Source organism: Piliocolobus tephrosceles, chromosome 13 (genome assembly GCF_002776525.5).
Source record: "Piliocolobus tephrosceles isolate RC106 chromosome 13, ASM277652v3, whole genome shotgun sequence".
Taxonomy (NCBI): domain Eukaryota; kingdom Metazoa; phylum Chordata; class Mammalia; order Primates; family Cercopithecidae; genus Piliocolobus; species Piliocolobus tephrosceles.
The window spans coordinates 71159805-71180896 of NC_045446.1; positions in this window are offsets into that span (position 1 = coordinate 71159805).

Below are 21092 nucleotides of genomic sequence, written 5' to 3' on the forward strand. Positions count from 1 at the left end.
CCTGATTTTCACATGACAACAATTTTTATCTCACCTTCTTGAAAAATGCATGCAAAGACTGTGAGCTTTGGGGGTTAATTTGTGGTTTTAGCCCCTACATTTTCACATTTAAGGGAAACATCTGTCCTACTAATCATTGTTGTTTTCATGTCAACTGACAATGCATTCAAATACTGATTAAAATAAGAAGACACCATGGGCTTCCAGTGCATATCAAACAGAACAGTGAACACCCAGATTACATTAGAAGGACTGTGACTGAAGACATTTAGACAGAATATGTGTTGATAGGGTAATTATTAGGTGGAGTAAATTGCAATGTAGAAGCCTCAAAAAGTACTTGTACAAATAGTTTCTTTTTCACAAAAGAGGTCTTGTATTTGAAAAAAAAAAAAAAGTCTTTTAAATTCTAGTAACTTCCAAAATCAATTGCCCCAAGTTCAATTGCAAGAATATTTTTAGTGTTCCTCTCTGAAATGCAGAATACATATTAATTTTGAGTGAATAATTTTTAGTACTGGAAACCATACCTAATCTGGTGGTTTCTTCTTCACTCCATGCAGTGAGAATCAATAGATGGATGTGGTGAGCCAGTTACCTCGGGTGATCTAAAATGAAAAAGGCATTTTAAAATTAGGAAAAGAAACCTGCAAACTTCAATAATAATGGCCTCATAATAGGATGTTTTTCAGTCAATCAGCAACATTTACTGTGTATCCACTGTGTACTGAGCCCAGTTTTAGGTGGGCATGGAGATGTAAAAGAAAGAGTAGAGAGAATCTAGCTTAATTCTGATAAAGACTTGTGAAATAAAGGAATAGTAAATGAAAATAGAAAAAAATATCATAATCATTTTTCTGGATGACTAGTTTATAAATTATTTGGGAAGGAAAGATATCACATATTTGATATATATTTATGTCATCATTCAAAAATATTTTAATTTGTATCACTTTTTATATGCTGAGCAGAGAGACATAGTACCTCCGAGCTTAAAGCTTTGGTTTCAAGGTGCATATACACTGTGGATACATAAAGAAACTAAAATTTCTGAGATCTCACTGTGTTCTGTGTTTGTCTTTATGAGGTTTATTGGCGAAATCACTTTTGTCTCTCAGAAATATCTTATTTCCACATTGTTATTTACATGGCAACTGAGATTAAGGTAATGAACACCATTTATAGTAGTGTCAAACTCAAGCCTGCTACTAATATCAATTTACTTTGACCATGACCCGGGGGTAGTTACTAGACAATTCCCCAAAGGCTATAGGCAAACCAAAGATATGGATGGCAAATGGATAAAGAAGATCAATAAAAATGATATAGGCCAATGAAATAAGACTTCATGTTTTATTTCTCATTATTATATTTACAGTTAGAAAGTGTCTGGCATACTTAACAAAAGCAAGCTAAATTAGTAAATGAGGAATGCCAGGAAGATATTACTCAAACATCTATATCAAATATGCACCCAAATAATATAAATGCTTAGCACCATCTTTGAATTATCTATGATTACAACCTTTATTGAAAATAAATTATGGCATTGTATTTATAATTGGAGGAAAACATTATTTTGCCAGCTACAGCCACAGCAGTTTTAAATACACATAGAAACTTCTTAAATAGAGGTCCCTTGTTTCAATGTAATTTGATGTAGTTTTTCAAGTCTTTAACTGGTGTTTTTTAAAGATATACTACTTTCTCTAAGAGAAAAAGAAGAATTTGGAGATCCCAGGTACTCTGAAAGGTAGAAGGGATAAGATGAGGGGAGGAGAACAGAGGAGGAAGAAGAGGAAAGAAGGAATCAATGAAATAGATGGCCATCCCCAAAGACTTCCAAATGTTCAGTAACATAGACAAAATTCATGTATAATGTGATATAGGCATACTTTTGTATATATTGGAAAAAGGAATGCATTTCAGATGGAATTTACACAGCTCGGAAGAATACAAACTCCCAGGTAATTAACACACATTTTAAGAAGAGCTATTTAAATTTCATAGGCTATGAAATTCAGAGAGGTATTCAAAAAATTTCATGTAGATTAAAGATCTTGAAGAACTTAAATACCACAATAATATTATTTATGCAATATAAAATATAAATATTAATCTCAGTGTAGTAGGCTGAATAACCACTCCCCACTTCCAGGATGTGCACGTTCCGATCCCTAGAACCTGTGAATGTTCCCACGTATGGTAAAAGGGACTGTGCAGATGTGATTAAATTAAGGATCTTGAGATAGAGACATTGTTCTGAATTATCTGGGTAGGCCCAAATATAACCAGAAAGGTTCATATAAGTAAGAGATGGAGGCAAGAGGGACCATCACAGAGAGATTTAAAGATGCTATGCTGCTGGATTTGAGATGATAGAAGGGAACTTATAAGCAAAGGATGGATGCAGGGACCTGCGAAACTGAAAAAGGCCAGCAAACAAATTCTCCCCTAAAGAAAGACTCTAAATTTATGCTAAATTGTTAGAGCAACAATAAGAAACTAACACACTAAGTAAAATCTTGATTAACGAGGAGTCGGATTTGGATTGAAACTATCAAAAGTTTTCAACACATGGTCAAATAATAAGAAAACAATCAGATTGTTTAGGTATATGTAGAGGGAGAGGATACACACCACTGAAGTGAAGCCCTTAATATGGTAAATTTTATTTTATGTAAAATTTTGTATTATGCAAATTATATATTAAAAAATCAATAAATCACCTGATGAATACAGATGGCACAATAATAAGCAAGTTTTATTTTAATCTATTGTTTGAACCATTTCAATGCAACACTAATCTATTTCATTTTGCTTTCTGAAAATATGATGATAATGATAATGATGATGATAATCATAACAATTTTGATGAAGACAATAACCATGTTGCTTTTTGTCCAGGCTGATTCTTTAAGAGTCTGTTCCTAGCCTAAAGAAATACAATACATTAAAGAAGAAAAAAAAAAAAAACACTTTCTAATTATAATACTCACCATTCAATTACTTGATTCTGATCCACTAGGGAGTCTGATCTACTCCCTAACATTGTTACTTACTTCTTTTGGACCACCTTATTTTTTTATGATTTCTACCCAACTTAACCTCAGCCCCAGATTCTTTTTGTCAGCCTGATTCTACTCTAGATACCGCTTTCACCTCTGCTCCAGAGTGACTCTGTGATCTGCCTTTCAAGAGGAACCTAGTGCCTCGACTTGGTCTTCCTCTACACTGAGATACAGCTAGACAGTCCATCCCCAAATCCAGAACAGATAATGGAAAGTATCTTTCTCTACATCATCATCAACAGGATATTGATCAATATCATAATAAAAAGAAAAATGGAATTATGAAAAAAGGAAGTAGGTCAAGACAGTGCCCGGAAGGAAGGCTTTTTTTGTGGTGGTGCCTTGAAGATAGTAAGGAGCTTGGTACATATGATGGGGGGGGGCATGAGCTCAGATATGGAGAGAGAGAGCAAATGAAGATGGTCCAGAAAATCCAGCTCCATCCTACTATAGCCCACAGCTAATAGTATTGTTCTAGAGATTAGAGAAGATGGGAGAAAAAAATAAAACCTGATTGAGCTTAGCAGTGTTTCAGTTTATAATACTGAACACTGTATCAATAAAATATAACTCCAAGCATCCATCACAAAGATCATAATGAAATAAAGAGATTTGAGTGTTCAGTAAGATCTGCTCTGAAGATTTTTATAACATTCACTTCTTGGATTCACATTTAAGAGGACTATGTCAACAGAAATCTTAGGAATATATTTTTTATTTTATGAAATAGCACTTTTATGTTTAAGCTGGTATTTAGTGACTGTGATGGGCCAAGAATTGTAATAATTACTTTCTGTGTATCATATTATTTAGTCATCATGATAAATGCAAAATTTGGTACTATCTTTTTTATTTTATAAACTATAAAACTAAAGATCAAAGAAATTAAATAACTTTACCCGATTGGTAAACACTGATACAGATTCAATTTTATGTCTGTCCTACTACCAACTTGTGCTTTAGACTCTTTTGGGATATAACATATATTTATATACAAATAGTGTAGTGTGTTGCCACTACTAAAGCCAAAATTTCAGCTTTACAAAAAGATAATTTGGGTCTTCTATAAAACATAGATAATGTTATTCACAAGACAAAGTGTCTTTGTGCTGTATTTATTGCCTTTTTCTCTCATTTGAGGACATATGCCTGATAGAAAATAGCTGAATATTCTCATAGAGAGAGCCCTTTCCTTCTTTCAGCATTTTGCCACTATTGCAAAAAGACCGTCCCAATTTCAAAGGACAGATGCAACGACTAATGGCAAATAAGTAATGGAAGCTTTTATGGGTGACTCAGTAAATTATCAAAACTTAAAATATATAGAAAAGTGTCACTCTGAAAAACAGAATTATTTAAAGCTACTCCTAATAAAGTGATGCCAGAAATTAACAAAACACATCAGTTTCAGAGATCTATAATTAATCTTATCAGTGGATGTGGCAGGACAGATTCCTATTTAAACTTACATCTTGATGAGACTTCTCGCTCATGTACTGTATCAGCACAGAACTCACTAGGGACTCAAGGGATCTAAATCCATCACAGTGGTTTTATAGTCCAGTTCATGCTCATTGCATGCCCTGACTTGTGCTTGGTGGCATTAAATAGCTAACTAACTGTGACCATGGTGTTGTTGAAAAAGCGGCAGCTTTTAGTGCATTTTTTATACACACTGTTAAAAAACAAATATAAAATTAAAAAGTCTCTGTCCAAGACTTGAGATAGAATTAATGGTCGGGGGAAAATGCAATCTGTGCTTAGTTCCTGTAATTGAATTATATTACAAAGCTTTCTAAATATAGGTACGCATCATAGTCTGTAATGGTTAAGAGTGAAATGTGAAGGATCATAAGCAATAATTCTGTCATTAAATTTTAATGTGTAAGCACAACTTGGATAGGAAAGTATGCTTCTAAACCTTACAACACTAGAGAAGGCAAATTATTTTGAAACCTGAGACATGAGTTAAATTATTATCTTTCGGTACCACTTAAAACAGACAAAACAATTGCAGTTGTGAGAAAAATGAAGATCTCTTAGTAAACAAATGGGTAAATTATAGAGTTTTATTTTGATCAGACTTATCCCTTGTTATTAAATTTGCTCTAGAAAAACATTTAAAAAGAAAAAGACTAAAGGAAAGGAGATAATTGTTAGTTTTGCTCAGATGCTTTCTATTTGCCATTGTTCTTACAAGTTTCTGTTGTTAATCAATAAAGCACAGCATGACACTAGGTTGTAATATGAAACGCCCTTCCTTTATCCATTTATTTAATTAACATTACAATAAAGTTAATAAAGAAGTGCTTCTATTATCAGAATAGCAAAAATGACAAAAGAAGAGCAGTTTAAATTCTCAAATTTAAGTCCAAGTAATTTGTAATCTGCATAGTGTCAGAGAGATAGGATATGATCTATTCTGCAATGTGCATTAGAATAGTGGATAGCAAAACAGAAATAAATAAATATATATATATATATATTATATACATAGCAGGTAAAAGTCTAGGACTTACTGGATCGAGTTACAGTGATTTCTTGATATTCTGTGTGGGAACCTCCTTGCCTTAATGTGAGTCAGAGTAATTTTAGATAGCTGCTATTCTGTGGGTCCATTTTAGGCCATTTGCCTTGAATTGGCACCAAACATTAATTTTCTTTGTATTTTATTGAATAGGAACACTATATTATATGCTTATTTTGTCTATTTGTTGATTTTGTCTATTTGTCGCTGCAATGGAGGTTTCATGGTGATAATGATTGTCTCTCTTTCAGCCTTTTTACCCAAAGACTTTTGAAGATTGATTTACTTTGATGGTTTGTGAGGACCCAAAGACCATCTGATATCTAACATGCAGACTGATTTGTTTTTCTAAGGCCAGCCGAGCGGGCGCAAAAGAACCAGCGACCAGGCAAGGGTAGGAGCAAAACTGCACATTTATTTTGGTAACCTAAGGTGTGGGGGTGAAGTCTGTCGGCCTCCGGCAAAGGAGGCCGGCAGAGTCCCCCGGTGGGGCTCTCGGACGGACTTCCCACAGTCCCCACATCCCGACAGGAGTGGGGCTGCGAGAAGGCCGCGTGGCTCACTGGCCAAGAGCGGCTTTTCTAGGAGTGGAAGGGCAATAGGCGGGGCACGGGCGTGTCGGGGGCGTTCCACAGGGGCGACCAGGTAAATCTTGGTCTTTTCGGATTGACGTCACCTGGCACATGCCCAGTTGATCTGCACCTTCCCGGGTCGCCGGCTGCATTTTCGCGCGCGCGGGTAAAGCTGGTGAAGAAGAACCCAGAAGTGCGCCATCCTGCCTCCGCTCATCCAAACAGTCCAACCTTTTATTGATAATAGTGATAAAGGGGCACCATGGTCTGTCTGGCTACTTCCTGCTGTTAAGGGGCGTTGTTAAGTTCGGGGCCTATGGTTGGTATTTGGACGTATGGATGAAGAATAAAATAAAGCACAGTATTAGTATAGGAATGAGGAATGGAAGCATTTGTTGGAATATGGGCAAAACCCAGAAGGATAGTCCTGGCAAGGTTGGGGAGTATGAGATAGTTAAGAAAATTTAGTAAGTTTGAGGCGAGTGGGGGAAGGCCAAACTGATTTCCACTGATTGCTTTCGGTAGGGGCCCTTTTTAGTTGGGAATGAGGAATGAGTGCGCAAAGTACTTGTTGGCCAGGCAGCAATTAAGGATTGGAGTTTTTCGTGGAGTGGATGGCTTTCCACTTACTCCTACTACAGAGATATTGGATGGAAGGCTAGGTCCAGAGAAGGACGGCAAAACAGAATAGGTAGCCTCGCTGTTGATTAAAAAATTAATTGTCTTACCCGCTACCAGGAGAGTTACCCGTGGCTTGGCGAGGGTGATGGGGGTCCCCGAGTCTCGGCACCTTCAGTTGTCATCGTCCAGATGTAGGAGCTGGAAGGAGCTTCCAGGATCCTGGGAAAGGGGGTCACGTGGAGACGCAGCACCTGTTCTCAGGGTGGGGCAATCAGACTTCCAGTTTCCTCCCTGCTGGCAAGCAGGGCAGGGGGTTGCTGGTGGACGAGGGTTAGGACATTCACTGGCCTAATGTCCTGATGCCTTGCACTTACAGCAAGGCTGCGTTGGGGCTTGGGGACCTTGCGGACACCTGTTGGCATAGTGTCCTGCCTTGCCGCACTTATAGCAGGCAGGCTCCTTTTGTAGCTTTGGAGTCTGCGGGGTGTGTGCTCTCTGGTCTGGGGTTAGGACTGGGCTGTAAAGCCGCTGCTAGGAGCTGTGCCTTCTGTTCAAGGCGAGCCTGCCGTCTCCTCTCTGGAGTTATAGACCTTAAAGGCTAATTTAACTAGGTCTTGTATTGGTGTCTGAGGACCATCCTCTACCTTTTGAAGTTTTTTAATGAATGTCAGGAGCTGATTGAGAAATGAAATAAGATGCATGGCGTTCCGCAGAGGCGACCAGGTAAATCTTGGGCTCTTCGGATTGACGTCACCTGGCGCATGCCCAGTTGATCTGCACCGTCCCGGGTCGCCGGCTGCATTTTCGCGCGCGCGGGTAAAGCTGGTGAAGAAGAACCCGGAAGTGCGCCATCCTGCCTCCGTTCCTCCAAACACAGACATCAGATTGTAATTGTTTTTCTCTAGGTGCTTCCATCCAGGTTTGTCAAGTGTTCAGACCCATGGGGATAAAGGAAGTAGTGATCATTTATCATCAAAAAGGTTTGAGAAGTTTTCCCAGAGCAGCCGTATTCACAATTTTATGTATTTTCTCATGCAAAGTTACTCTGGAATCTGTTTCTTTCTTTATCTTTATTTCTTTGTAATGTTTTGTTCACTTGCTAATGTTTACTCTACTCATACTGAATTTCTTCCACTTTCTAGAATGCAACCCAAGCCTCACTGTCTCTGGTCCATCAGTCCATCTGTCTGGAATAGTCTTTTCCTTCAATCCCACTGCTGTGCTCAGCTGGTGGACTTTTACTCATCCTTAAGGTTAGTCCAAGTGTCACTTCTCTCAAGAAATATTTCCTGACTCTCTGAATCTAGGTTTGGTGTCCCTTTTATACGATCTCATATTATCACTGATGCTCCCATCACAAGGTTTACCATTCCCATCACCACCTCCATTATAATTATTTGACTGTTTGACTGCTTCCAATGGAGAAGAAGCTCCCTGAAGGCCTAGTCTATGACATGCTTATGCATCTTTCTGTCTCCACATATTTATTAGTCCCTAATATATGCATAAATATAAATATATATATATATACACACACATATGTATATGTATAGTGGTAAAGAATTTGGACTTTATCTAGTGATGAGTAGAAATATCACTATGTCATGAAGATATATGATCACTAACGTTCTCTGAAAAACTGGAAGATGCCAAATTCTTTAACATGTTTTGTTTATAAAGAAAAGAAAGATTCAAAATATGAAAACAACCTTCCATTTAATATACTCTTGGAATATCTCTCTCAGGTCTGGGTCTTGAGATTCCAAATTTTTGTCATCTAGAGAACTCAGATATGCAGTTCAGCCCTTCACTGATCACACTGGATTCATAAGTGAGCTAATCTGCAGGCTTTTATGACACTTGCTCTGTGGTATGAATGCTGGAGGCTGTCACAACTTTTCATTAAAAGGAGATAAGATGTGGACCACGATTAGAATGATCTGCAATGCTATTAGCAAGATTATGACATGCATTTTACCATATTATAATGTAAGATTCAATATTTTTCTAGGTGATTATTTTTTCACAGTTACTTATTTAATTATTCTATAAAACACCCTTCCACCACTACTACAATTTTGTTTTTTGCTTCTCAAGATTTGTATACCTTTCTGAGGCACTCAGCAAGGTGTGCCTCATGAGGTGCTGTTAGTCTGTGTTGCTGTTTAACTCTAAGCTCCTCAGTCTCTTCTATTTTTTTAAAAACATCTGAGGGGCAAACATGCCCTTGTGTCACATGTCCATCTCATGCTGGTTTCTGTAATGCCTGTGATCTGAATCACAATGTCACCCAATTAAATTATGACTGGGATTAGATTAGTGGCAGGTACAATATGAGACATATGAATTGATACATATAAATTATGACATAGAGACTAGGCACACGAACCAAGGTTTTTGGATTTGATTACCACTAATGTGTTCATGTCTCAACTCCTTATATCACTCCTATCTGTGACTGGTGTCTGAAAGCACAGGATTCAAATGTAATTTAATCAATCGATAAGCTGTGATTTAGCTTCTTTGATGAGGAAGGCATCCTGCTGGTCTCTGAGACAGTCATCACTGTGGGAGGAACCCTGAATGGGGGAGAAACCACTACTTTTAAATGGCTACTAAGTACCAACCATCGTGAGAACTTCTTCGACATACATTATTGAGACAAGTCAGAAAGGTAGGGATTACTACTTCAGTTTTACACATGTGGAAATCGAGGTTCAAGTTAAGTTTTAGAGCAACCAGGGAAGGCATTTGGGGTTTGAATCCAGGTATGTCCAAAGCCCAGGCAGCCAAGGAACAGTAGTACTGCTGAAGCTATAATTAGGAGCAGGTTACATACACCTTTTCTCTATGTTGCAATCACTTAGGGAGACTAGGAAGAGGTAGATGAAAATGACAGATGCTTCCCCAGGAAACATAAAAATACTTATTATTCTTTTATATAATTTATGGACTCTCTGAAACTCATCCACAGATGCCTGGATCTCAGTGTAAGGACTCTCAACCTCCAAGGCAGAAACCCAGTCTCATTAACTTTTGTTTCCCAGTTGGTGCCTAGGATCTCTGCCAGGCACAGACTTGGGTCAACAATATAAAGATGGTTGAATAGAAAAAAGAAATTAATGAATGAAAGACTAAATAAAGTATTTCTTCACTCTTCATTGTTAAACCAAATTACGCCTATTCAGGTGCTTGTCTTACTTATATATCACTGAGTCTCACAATTTAAAATTTATTGATTATCTCCTAAATGCCATGTTCTTGTTAGTGTATATGCATTATTTAATTTAATCCTTATCATAGCTTTCAGTCATATAAATCTTATAGTCAGCATTAGAATAGTACCTGATACAGAGTGGGAAAAATTAAGTTATAGAAAAAATATAATGTGTTCAGTAATACTGGCACTGATTATATACTTATATGTAATATACAAATTTAAATGCCTTACATATATTATCCTAGCTTAACCCTCACAACTCTATGAAGCATGTGTTCATACTAATTCTGTTTTACTAAAGATATAGTTGAGATTTAGAGCAAATAAAATGTCTTGTCCATGGTCAAAAAGCTATTAAGGAACAGAACCAAGATTTGAATCTGGTGATTTCTGACCTTAAATCTCATGGAACGTGAGACACAGAAAATAACGTGTCTAGAGCCACACAGCTACTAGGTCAAAGTTGGGAGATTATGCCCACTGTTCTTTTCACTACATTTTCATTCCACATTCCACCATTATTATGGACTAAATATTGTGCCCCTGCCAAAATAAAATTCATATGTTGTAATTTTATTCTCTGATGTGATGATACTAGGTGGAGGGACCTTTTGAAGGTAATTAGATCTTGAGGGTGCAGCCTTAAGAATAGAATTAGTGCTCTTATAAGGAGAAACACAAGAGCGTGCTTTCTCTTTCTCTCTGCTCTCTGCCATGTGAGGCTACAAAAAGAAGACAGCTATCTATAAACCAGGAAATGAGCCTTCACCAGCCACCAGATCTCCCAGCATAATGTCTTGGACTTCACAGTCTCTAGAACTATGAGAATAAATGTCTGTTGTTTCAGCCCTGTCTACAGTAATTTGTTACAGCAGCTGAAATGAACCAAAACAATCGTTTAACATTCTAAAATTGATAGGCATCACTTTCCCGATAGCCCTGATTTATAATGTGTTGTCACTAAAGTTGTGGTCTCTGTAGGTCAAGAAAAGACACAGACTAACTTGATTTACAAAACTTAGGAGTTTCATTAACCTTATGACACTCCCAACATTTTTGGAATAGAGACATCAAATATACTGCAAATGCTTAAACTTGACCTAAAGCTTATTTAGGCTAGAGAACTTTCCATATTTATCCATTTTCATCTCAATTTGTTTCTGTACTGAAACTACAGCAGTTGCATTCCATAATAACCAGTCAAAAGAATTATCAAAAGAGGCAAAATATACCTCTTGGCGTTTTATTTTATAAGATTTGATTAATTATAACACTATTTGTTAGAATGTATGTCAAAAGTAAAGTAGAGGATCCTCTTCAAAGACTTTCCTCCCCATCTAATTAGGAATAAATAGTAACTTCTCTTAGAAGCAAAATTTATTCAAAGACCTGTGCTAACATTCTTAAATATCTGCTAGCCATAATAAAGAAATCAATGTACTTTATGTTCTTAGCTCCCACAATTTAGTCTAAATATTTGCCCTGGCATGCTTATGCTGGTCCAAGCAAGCATTAGGTCATGGCCTGTTCCTCTGCTTTATTTGAAGGTGTTTTTACCTTTCTCAGCATTCCACAGTTTACTTCCTCCTTCCTTTGTTCTCCTCTGCCTTTGCCTCTTTAAAAAGTTCTAAGTTGTTGGCCAGTCAGGACAAATACAGGATGTGAGGTCCCGTTCCAGCCAGTGGAAACCGGACGCAGCAGTAGGGTGGACGCATCAGGTTATAAATGACCTTGTCTCCTTCGTTCGGTGTACTCTCGTGGCAAAACTGCTGGCGAGTGTACCCTTTCTACAGAAAGTAAAAAAATGGCCTTTCCGAGGAAATTAAATTTATGTTCAAGTGCTATTTCTTTATGGCAGCAGGGAATAAACATTTCTAACAATGTAGAATTTGTAACTACTTCTAGGCATCTGACATTATGATACTTAATTATATGCTTTAAGTCTATGTGTGCTTTCCCCATACATTAATTACAAAGTTACATACATTCCCCTTAACAAATAAAAGTAGATTTTAAACTACAGGAAAATATAAAGTGTGGGTTTTTACATCAAAAAGACAAGTATTTGAATCTTGTCTTCATTCATTGATAGTTGTGAAAACTTTGGCAACATATCTGTCTAATATAAATCACAGTTATATCCCCAGTAAAACAGAGATAGTAGAATAGGTTTCTCATAGTTATAGATATTAATGTAAGATAATATAAATAAAGCACTGGGAATAGTTCCTGCACATAAAAACACTTAATACATATTAATTTTATTAAATAAGTATCTTATACTCTTTCTAAGACTTAGACTCACTTGCTTTGTGGTAGTCTCAGATCTCTCTCTCTCTCTATTTCTCTTCCTACCTATTTCTACCTATTTATCCATCTAGACATCCATCTAAACTTTTATCTAAATTAGTCTCATTTAGTCTTCACCCTGATATTTCATTGTTATCCCCATTTCATGAAAGACAAAACTAAAGCTCAGAGAGGTTAAGTAAATTGTTAAAAATCACACATTTGGTAAAACTGAATTTCCTTGCATACATCTTTTTCTGTCTGTGACTGCTGTGATCATAAAGGAATCATAGACAGTTTCAATACGAACAGAAAACAAACTATGCACAATGGCCTTGCCCCTGATGCTACTTAAAGCTTCTGTAGCAGGTCTTATGCAAAGAATATAGAGCTCAAAATTTGAGCTAAGTTTAAATCCTGGGTAACTATGGTCAATTAAATCACTTGACCTCTCAGAGACTCATTTTTGTCTCATCTACCAAATGGAAATAAAAATAATATAGGTATCCTTGCTATTTTTATGTCTTTTGTGATAAAGAAGCTTCTTTATGCAGTATATGAATGTCCTAAGTGCTATAAACAGATGGTTTTGTACTCCAGGTGAAATGCCTACTGCAGGACTATGTATTTTAGGTTATCAAAAACCCCTGTAAGCAGCAAGCATTCAATGGATGTTTGTTGATTAGTTTAATAAAACATTTTGGAAACAATTTACAGAATAACAAGTATATACATAGATTTGGATCTTTAAAGCTTAAAGTCTATTACATATGCAGCTCCTGCCTGGCAATGAATTTTTCTTTCACTATCCTGTAGTCCCAGGTTCAAGACTTTGTTCATTTAACTCTATTTAGCCAAATATTGTCTCGTTCATAAGGTTATGAGAAGGAACTATTATGGTCAACTTGTGTAGCTTGGCAACAACTAAAATTACAATGGAGATTCCATAATCACTACTATTTAAGTTTATGAACATTTTTGAGAAAGTAACACAAAGTGAGTTTCATAAGAATTTAAGGGAGTTTGATTAGCATTGTAAATTATGTTTTTGTGACTTTTTCAGTGTTTTTCCACTTCAGTGCAAATGTGATTGAGAAGGCAGCTGTCATCTCTTATGTGACAGACAAAAATTGTTATTGATTATGATTAACTTTATGAATTTATCAAATTATTAGTTGCAAGTTCCAAATGCATTTTTATAAAGGACTGAAGTATACAGAATAGAAAATATAGCTTTATGAATTATCTTGCAGTTTACATTTCTACTGACAATTCTAATCATTTGTTTAAACAAAAAAATCTTGTTTTTATTGAACAAATTAGGGTTTAGTTAAGAAACTCAAATAAAAGTTCCTTAGTTCCTTTTCATTTCACATTATCATGCCATCTGTCACTAAAGTACACAAATTATCTGCTTCACTCACTTTCTATATTCAATGTCCACTGGCTTCCTAAATCTGCATTCAAATGTTTCCTCCTCCTCCTTCTCTACTACCTCTGAGGGCGGGCCTAAGGAAGGGCCTTGTCATCTGCACAGTTATTCCAGGTTCCTACTCAGTCTCCCATCTGTTTTTAGCCTTTCTCATTCCTGACCTAGCATGACTGGTGATTCATAAAATCCCATCCCGGGCATCTGCCTTCTGAAAAGTTGATAGAATTCAGGTTGGCCCTTCTATACTCCTGGATACAGGCTGGTTGTAAGCCTCAAGGTTTTTATCCTCTGCAGATGACCACTGAGCCTGCTAAAGCTCCAACTTCTGAAGCCTCACCCCAGTGGGGGCAGCTATGCCCCTACTCTATGCTCAGAAAGAATATGAACTATTATCAATATTTTTTCCACACCATCCCCAGTTCTCTTGCTAAACATATCCAACTCTTACATAGCTCATTAATGATGCTTTTTTGCTGTATGGTGTAGCATGTAATAATGTGGCAGCAAATACATACTTTCATTTCCTATCACATGCATTGTTTTGTGATAGTTTTGCACATGCTGTTGCCTTTCTTAGAATTATCATTTGCCTGTCTCTAGCCTAGAAAATATCAGCTCATGCTTCAAAGCCCATTTTCTGTATGAATCCTTCCTTCATGCAACTCTCCTGCTCCTTAACACGAGAAGTTGGCAGCTCCATCCTCTGCACTTTATAGCACTTTGATTTTAAGAATATCTCCCATCTAAAACTCATGCTGTATTTGAGTTGGATATGTATGCTCCTATCTCCCTGACAAGACGACAAATTCCCTGAGGGAAGGAATCATGATATGCTCATTTCTGTATCTGTAAGGCATGCCACAGTGTTTGCACATAAGTATGACACAATGAAAATCTTGTTTGAATTTTTGAATTCCTATTTAAAGGATGTCCTTTCTAGAAAATGAAACATGGAAGAGATGCTGGAATTGGAAGTGATACACAGCAATGGGAGAGAAACTAGCACTTGGTGACCTGTCCTAAATTAATAATGTTCAAGTCAAAAATCTGAAACAAGATACTAGCAATGAATGCGACAAGTGGTTCATACGGTGCTACGATACATTAAGAAGCAAGGGAGGAAAACAATCATTTATTAAGCACTTAGCATATACCAGCCAGCATGCTAGGCATTTTAATAGTCTTAAGTCACTTAATGTACACGACCTCGTGAGTGACATATAATTCCTACAGCATTGGCAGGAGTTGTCGTTCAGTGAGATGAAGTGGTTTGCCTGCAATGTCATTGCTGGGAATTTGAGAGCTAAGCTTTCAAACCAAGTTTGTGCATGTCAAAAATTAAACTTTTTCACTTATAAATGCCCACTTCAAAGTCACATACATAGTAGGAACTCGATGGGTATTGACAATAATAGTTTTAGTAATGAACATTTCCAACATTTACTGAGTGCTTATTTTGAGATAGGGACTCCGCTGAGCACCAGGGACATAGAGGTGAATTAGACACACCTTTAAAGGCTTTCAAATGTATTTGAATTGAATTGAACTTAAAGCTTAGTCTATTCAACCTTAAAGTAATTCTGTGGTTTATCAAACAAACATAAAGTGCTTAGTTTTGTTTGGCTTTGTTTTGCTTCTGTGACTATATGAGGAAGGGGAAGACTCTCTTTATCAAACAGTGTGGAGGCCAGAGGCTCTCTTCCATGCCAGGCGAGTGACTTCGATAATTACCAAAGGAGCTAAAGACACCAGTTCCTTCCAATTAGCTTCTGTTCCTGAGTGCTTCTGACTGCTTGCCTGACAGCCACAAGCAGATGGAGGGAGAGAAGTGCACACAAGATTTCTTTCCATTTCGTGGTTCACAGATTAAAGGCACTGTCAAGAGCAAGTCGGAGTTGAGGAATTGATTTATTTGGCGCTGAGTGTGTGGGGAAGGGTCGCTTCTGAGTCATTACAAACAAGACTGACGAAATTTAATATTATGTTCTACCTCTTTGTACACAAACTAAACATTCCTTTGTTTGTTTGTTTGTTTTATTCTTTTCAGATGCATTTACTCTGAGAGTCTCACTACCCAAAAATATGGCTAGGTCCAGCTTCTTTAAATCCCAGCCCTTAACAACTTTAGGGGTAGCTGTTGAAACTGTGATGATCCTGGCTCAAATGCTTGCTGGGGGCTATAGATGAAGAATGAGAGTAAGTGACCATTAGACAATGTAGAGAGGACCTCAGAGAAACTGATCTAGGCCAAAGAGAAAGTGGTCTAGGTTACCAGGCCCAAAGGAACATCATTATAATAACATCTTCACAATAATAGAAATGCAGTCATAGCAGCCACTCGAACAGCATCTACCTGTGCTAGGCCATTCTAGAGCTTTATGTGTTTGTAAGTGTTCATTTTAACATTCGCTACATTTCTATGAGGTAAGGACTATTCTGTTCACTTAACAAATGAGGAAACCAAGAAACAGAAAGGTTAAGTAATTGCTCAAGAATAAGGAGCTTGTAAATAGAGGGATTGGATAGTGAAATCTAGCCCAGTTTGTGTTGGTTTAAAAGCCAAAACGATTTGCAAGAGACATGATACCACAGTGACAGTCTATATAAAATATCAGGAAAGTGTTGTGTATACATATATGTGTGGATGGTTATAAATACATGCACACATGTCCACACATATGTGTATAGGGGTGTATGTGTGTATCTATGCGTGTATGTAGAAAGAGCTAGACCGTGCAAATGTCCTCATCAAAATTTCTTCCTGGATTAGCATCCATTGATGATACTTTACTAATACAGTTTTTACTATGACAATGCAAAAAATTAATTTTCTAACTTATATAATCCTTCCACCTTAACCAGTGGGCACTTAGCATTTTATTATAATCCTTCTCCTCTCTTTCATTGATTGATGTATTAATTTATGTATTATTTAGTATGGCCAAATTAATTCCTATTTTTTCAATGGTTTATAATTCTATATTGTACTTAAATATTTTGGTGTTCAAATTGTTCCAGGTTTGGGCAGTGTAAGTCCTATCAAGCTAAATTCTATGTTCTTATGACATACTTCTATTACTTTTTGAAGTATTTCCTAACTTTCTAGCATAAGAAGATATTCCAGGCTCATCTTGTACCTACCCTGCCTAGTCCTGAAGTCAGCCTCTTCTCTCAGGTCTCTGCTTCATGATAGTATGAAATAGTGTTAAGTACCAAGATTTGGGAGTGAGGTTTACTCATTAGTGTCAGGGTATCTTTGGATCTTGGCCCTGTCAGCAAACGGAGCTAGAAAACATATGCAGGTGTATGTATATAAATACATCCAATTATACATACACACATACAAATGCATTCACAAATGTACAATGCACAGAAACAGGCATACACACAAATACATATTTTAGAAATCATGAATTCACACAGATGCCTCAAATTCCAATCCATCACCAAAAAAAGGTTTTGTTAGTTTGTTTTTTTGCCTCCTATCATTCTATGTCTGTATTATATGTCTATCACAGTAAAAACCCTTGTTCCCATTAATATCGGCATATTAATTCATTGACTTGATCCTATAACTCACCTAAAATGCTTTCAGCTTTTCTTTGACAATATCGCTACCAAAAAACTAAACAAAATCCCAAACTTCCTCAAAAGAGTTTGGTGTTTGTTGATGTTCCTTCCTCATACTCACACTGCCCATAACTGAGGGTATATAGTCAAATACTATGAAAATGTTACCTTGGATTAAACCTTCTTTTCCTTTCTTCCTGTGTTTTCCTTCAATTCAGTTTTATGTTATTTCCTTCCAATTCTTACCAATTTTAGTTTTGAATATCTAGAACATTAATATATTTTCAAAGGTCAAAACTATACAAAAAGGGACACAAAAAACTATGATTTTCTGCTTATCTCTTTCATCCCATTTTCTGCCTACCTCATCCCTTAAAAATAAGCAATTCCCATTGTTTTCTGGCTTATCATTCTTGTGTTACTTTTTGCACACACAGATATATTTATGTTTTCTTATTTTTGGTCTTTCTTATGCAATATGTAGCATGTTATATATGCTTTTTTGTACTTCTTTCACTTATCTCTTGGAAATCATATTAGTTCAGACATATTTCTCATTCTTTTGAATAACTACTTAGTACTCAATTGTGTATACATACCATAGTTTATTTAACCAATACCCTATGATTAAATATTTTGACAGCCTCCAATATTTTGCAAATATAAATGGTGTAATAAATAAATTTGTGCATATGCGATTTCACATTTGTGGTGGTGTATTTTTAGTGTAAATCCCTATAAACGAGTGTTTTGGGTCAAAAGGTAAATACATATGTATATGTACAACCTTTATGGGGGTTATACTAGTCTATATTCTCACCAGCAAAGTATGAAAGTGCCTATTTTCCCACAGCCTAAGCAATGGACTGTATTACAAAGTTTTTCAATTTTTGGCAATCTACAACATGATAAATAGTTTCTTGCTGTAGTATTAATTTGCATTTCTCTTGTCATGCAGAAAGAGTAAAACTGAACAACTTTAAAAAAGTTTAAAGATCACTTTTATTTCTCTTTTTGGGAATTATCTGTTAAAGACTTTTTGCTAATTTTTCTATAGGATTTTTGCTCTTTTATTCCTAATTGGTCATATTTGTTTTTAATTTTTCATATTAACATTTTGTTTCTTTTTTAAAATTTCAACTTTTATTTTCAATTCATAGGGTATTTGCGCAGGTTTGTAACATGGGTGTATTGTGTGACACGGAGGTTTGGGGTACAATTCATCCCATCACCCAGGAAGTGAGCATGGTATAATTTTCTTTTCTTTTTTTTTTTTTTTTTCAACTTTTATTTTAGGTTTGGGAGTATATGTGCAGGTTTACTACATGGGTAGATTTTGTGTCACTGGGGTTTGGTGTACACAAGTTTTCACCACTCAGGTGGTGAGCATACTACTAGATATATAGTTTTTTAGCTCTCACCCTCCTCCTACCTTCCCTCCACAAGGAGGCCCCCATGTCTGTTTCCTTCTTTGTGTCCATGTGTACTCAATGTTTAGCTCTTGCTTATAAGAAAGAACATGCAGTAGTTTCCTGTTCCTGCATTAATTTGCTGAAGATAATGACCTCCAGCTGTTTCTTATTTTTATGTAATCATATATATATGATTATATAAATATATATTTAATTGTATATGAACTTTTACTCACAGCTAAAAATATTTTTTTATACATCTGTTTATGAAACAGTTTACCCATGCTTTCTTTTTTCTGTTAATAACATGTATATTTTCACAGCCAGCATTCTTTACTTGTTCTGGGTTTTCTATAGCTGTGGTTTCCAAACAGTTCTATGGCACCTTATGGTTCCACAAAAGTGAGTCAGGAAGACTGAAAATGACTAACTTAAAACATATTTTGTCAGTTAAAACTTTTAATTAAAAACAACATATCCACTTAAATATGTTTGTCAAATAAAATATTCAACATATTGAAGATCATTAATACATTAAAATTTGCTGCCAACCAAAATCATTTGGATAAAGCTATCATAATATAGCTTCTCCTTCCATGACTTGACACAAAACTGAATCTTTGGGAATATGTTTTTGATTTAAAAGGATGTAGTTCTTCCCTGATCTATTTTTAAATTTGATCCTATGTATGTTTGCCAAAAGCAAAACAAAACAAACAAACTTCTACAAACCAGTACATCAGATGTGCCACGCTTAATTACGAGTATGCGAAGCACAAGTATATCTTATCAGATGAGGAGCAAGTTAAATTTGAAAACATTACAGTGCAGGATGTCAGAGTATTGGTATCTGTGGAACTTAATGTGAGTTCTGAGTTCTTTTTGTCTGACTTCCATATTAAACCATGCTAAACGTTGGTTAAAAACTTATTGTGCATCAGATACTGCACTGGATCTCAGATACAAAGCAATAAAGAAAGCCTTCATGATTCGTACACTTCAGGACTCCAGGAAAGACTCATTAAACAATTAATTATAATAAAAGGTGATGAGAATTATGATAGAAGAAGAATTATAAGTTATGGGATTATATCATAGATACATAACCCATAAGATGTGGAAGGTTTCCCTCAAAAAAAAAAAAAAAAAAAACTGGGGAAAAATACTGAGACCTGAAAAATGACTATGAATAAGTAAAATGCCCTTAAATTGTTTTTCATATTGGGGTTTCTTATAGATTTTGGTCAAAATATAAAAGGAAGTTTCTACTCTTGATTAACAAGGTGCTTGAAGGATAGAAATCTAGGCCCCTTAAGATAACAAACAGAACCCCATAATCTTGAAGGCTTCCAGATGAAGGACTCTATTATTCATCATCATCACCCACTCCTATATATGGCTAACTTATTGCATAAGACTTGTAATGCTATTGAGATGAGAAATTATTCCAGATTATCCAGGTGGGCCCTCCATGTGATTACATGAATTCTTATAAAAAGGAAGCAGAGGGAGATGGGACACACACACACACACACACACACACACACACACACACACACACACACAGAAGGTGATGTGAAAATGGAACAGAGAAAGATTTGACGCTGTTGGCCTTGAAAATTGGAGTGAAGAGACCACAAGTTAAGGAATGCCAGCAAGCACCAGAAGTTGAAAGACAGAACATATGTGTCCATAAAATTTCAAAAGATTATGAGGCTGGCAACACCTTGAATTCAAACCAGTGAAACTGATTAAGGACTTCCGGTTTCTAGCCACCGTGTTTACAGCAACTTGTTGCAGTAGCCACAGGAAACTAGGAGAAGTAGAAAGTTCTTCATTTGTAACAGGAAAAATCTGACATTAGTGAAGAAGGAAGCCTGGGGAGGGAACTGAAGGAATAGGGCAGAAAGCTAATTGGTATTAAGTAAATGAGTCAATCAACAGATCCTAAAATAATGTGACAGCATTGGGAATGGTGGAAAGCAAATGAAAATTCACTTGTAAAGTATCCCCAGCTACAATTATTGATGTGGGTGGTAAAGACAATTTTAAAAATTTAGATGAGAGTAAATACAGTTTCATAGTTTTGTGGTAATTTAAAAAGGGGAACATCTAACATTTATATATGTTAATCTTGTGTATGGGACAAAAATTGCTGCAATACTAACTACTGGGCTGCATCAGAGTTGAACTTTCAGAGAGGAAAGCAAAAGCATTTTCTGCATACAGGAACAATCCCAATCTCTCTGGTTCATAACAAACCAGTGCTAAAGGGGAACTCAGAGGATCTGGCCGAGCCTTCTGGAGTCTTTTATCTAGCACTCTTGGTAACTGTTCATGTGACTTCTGCTTGTTTGACAAGCAACTCACTACCACTG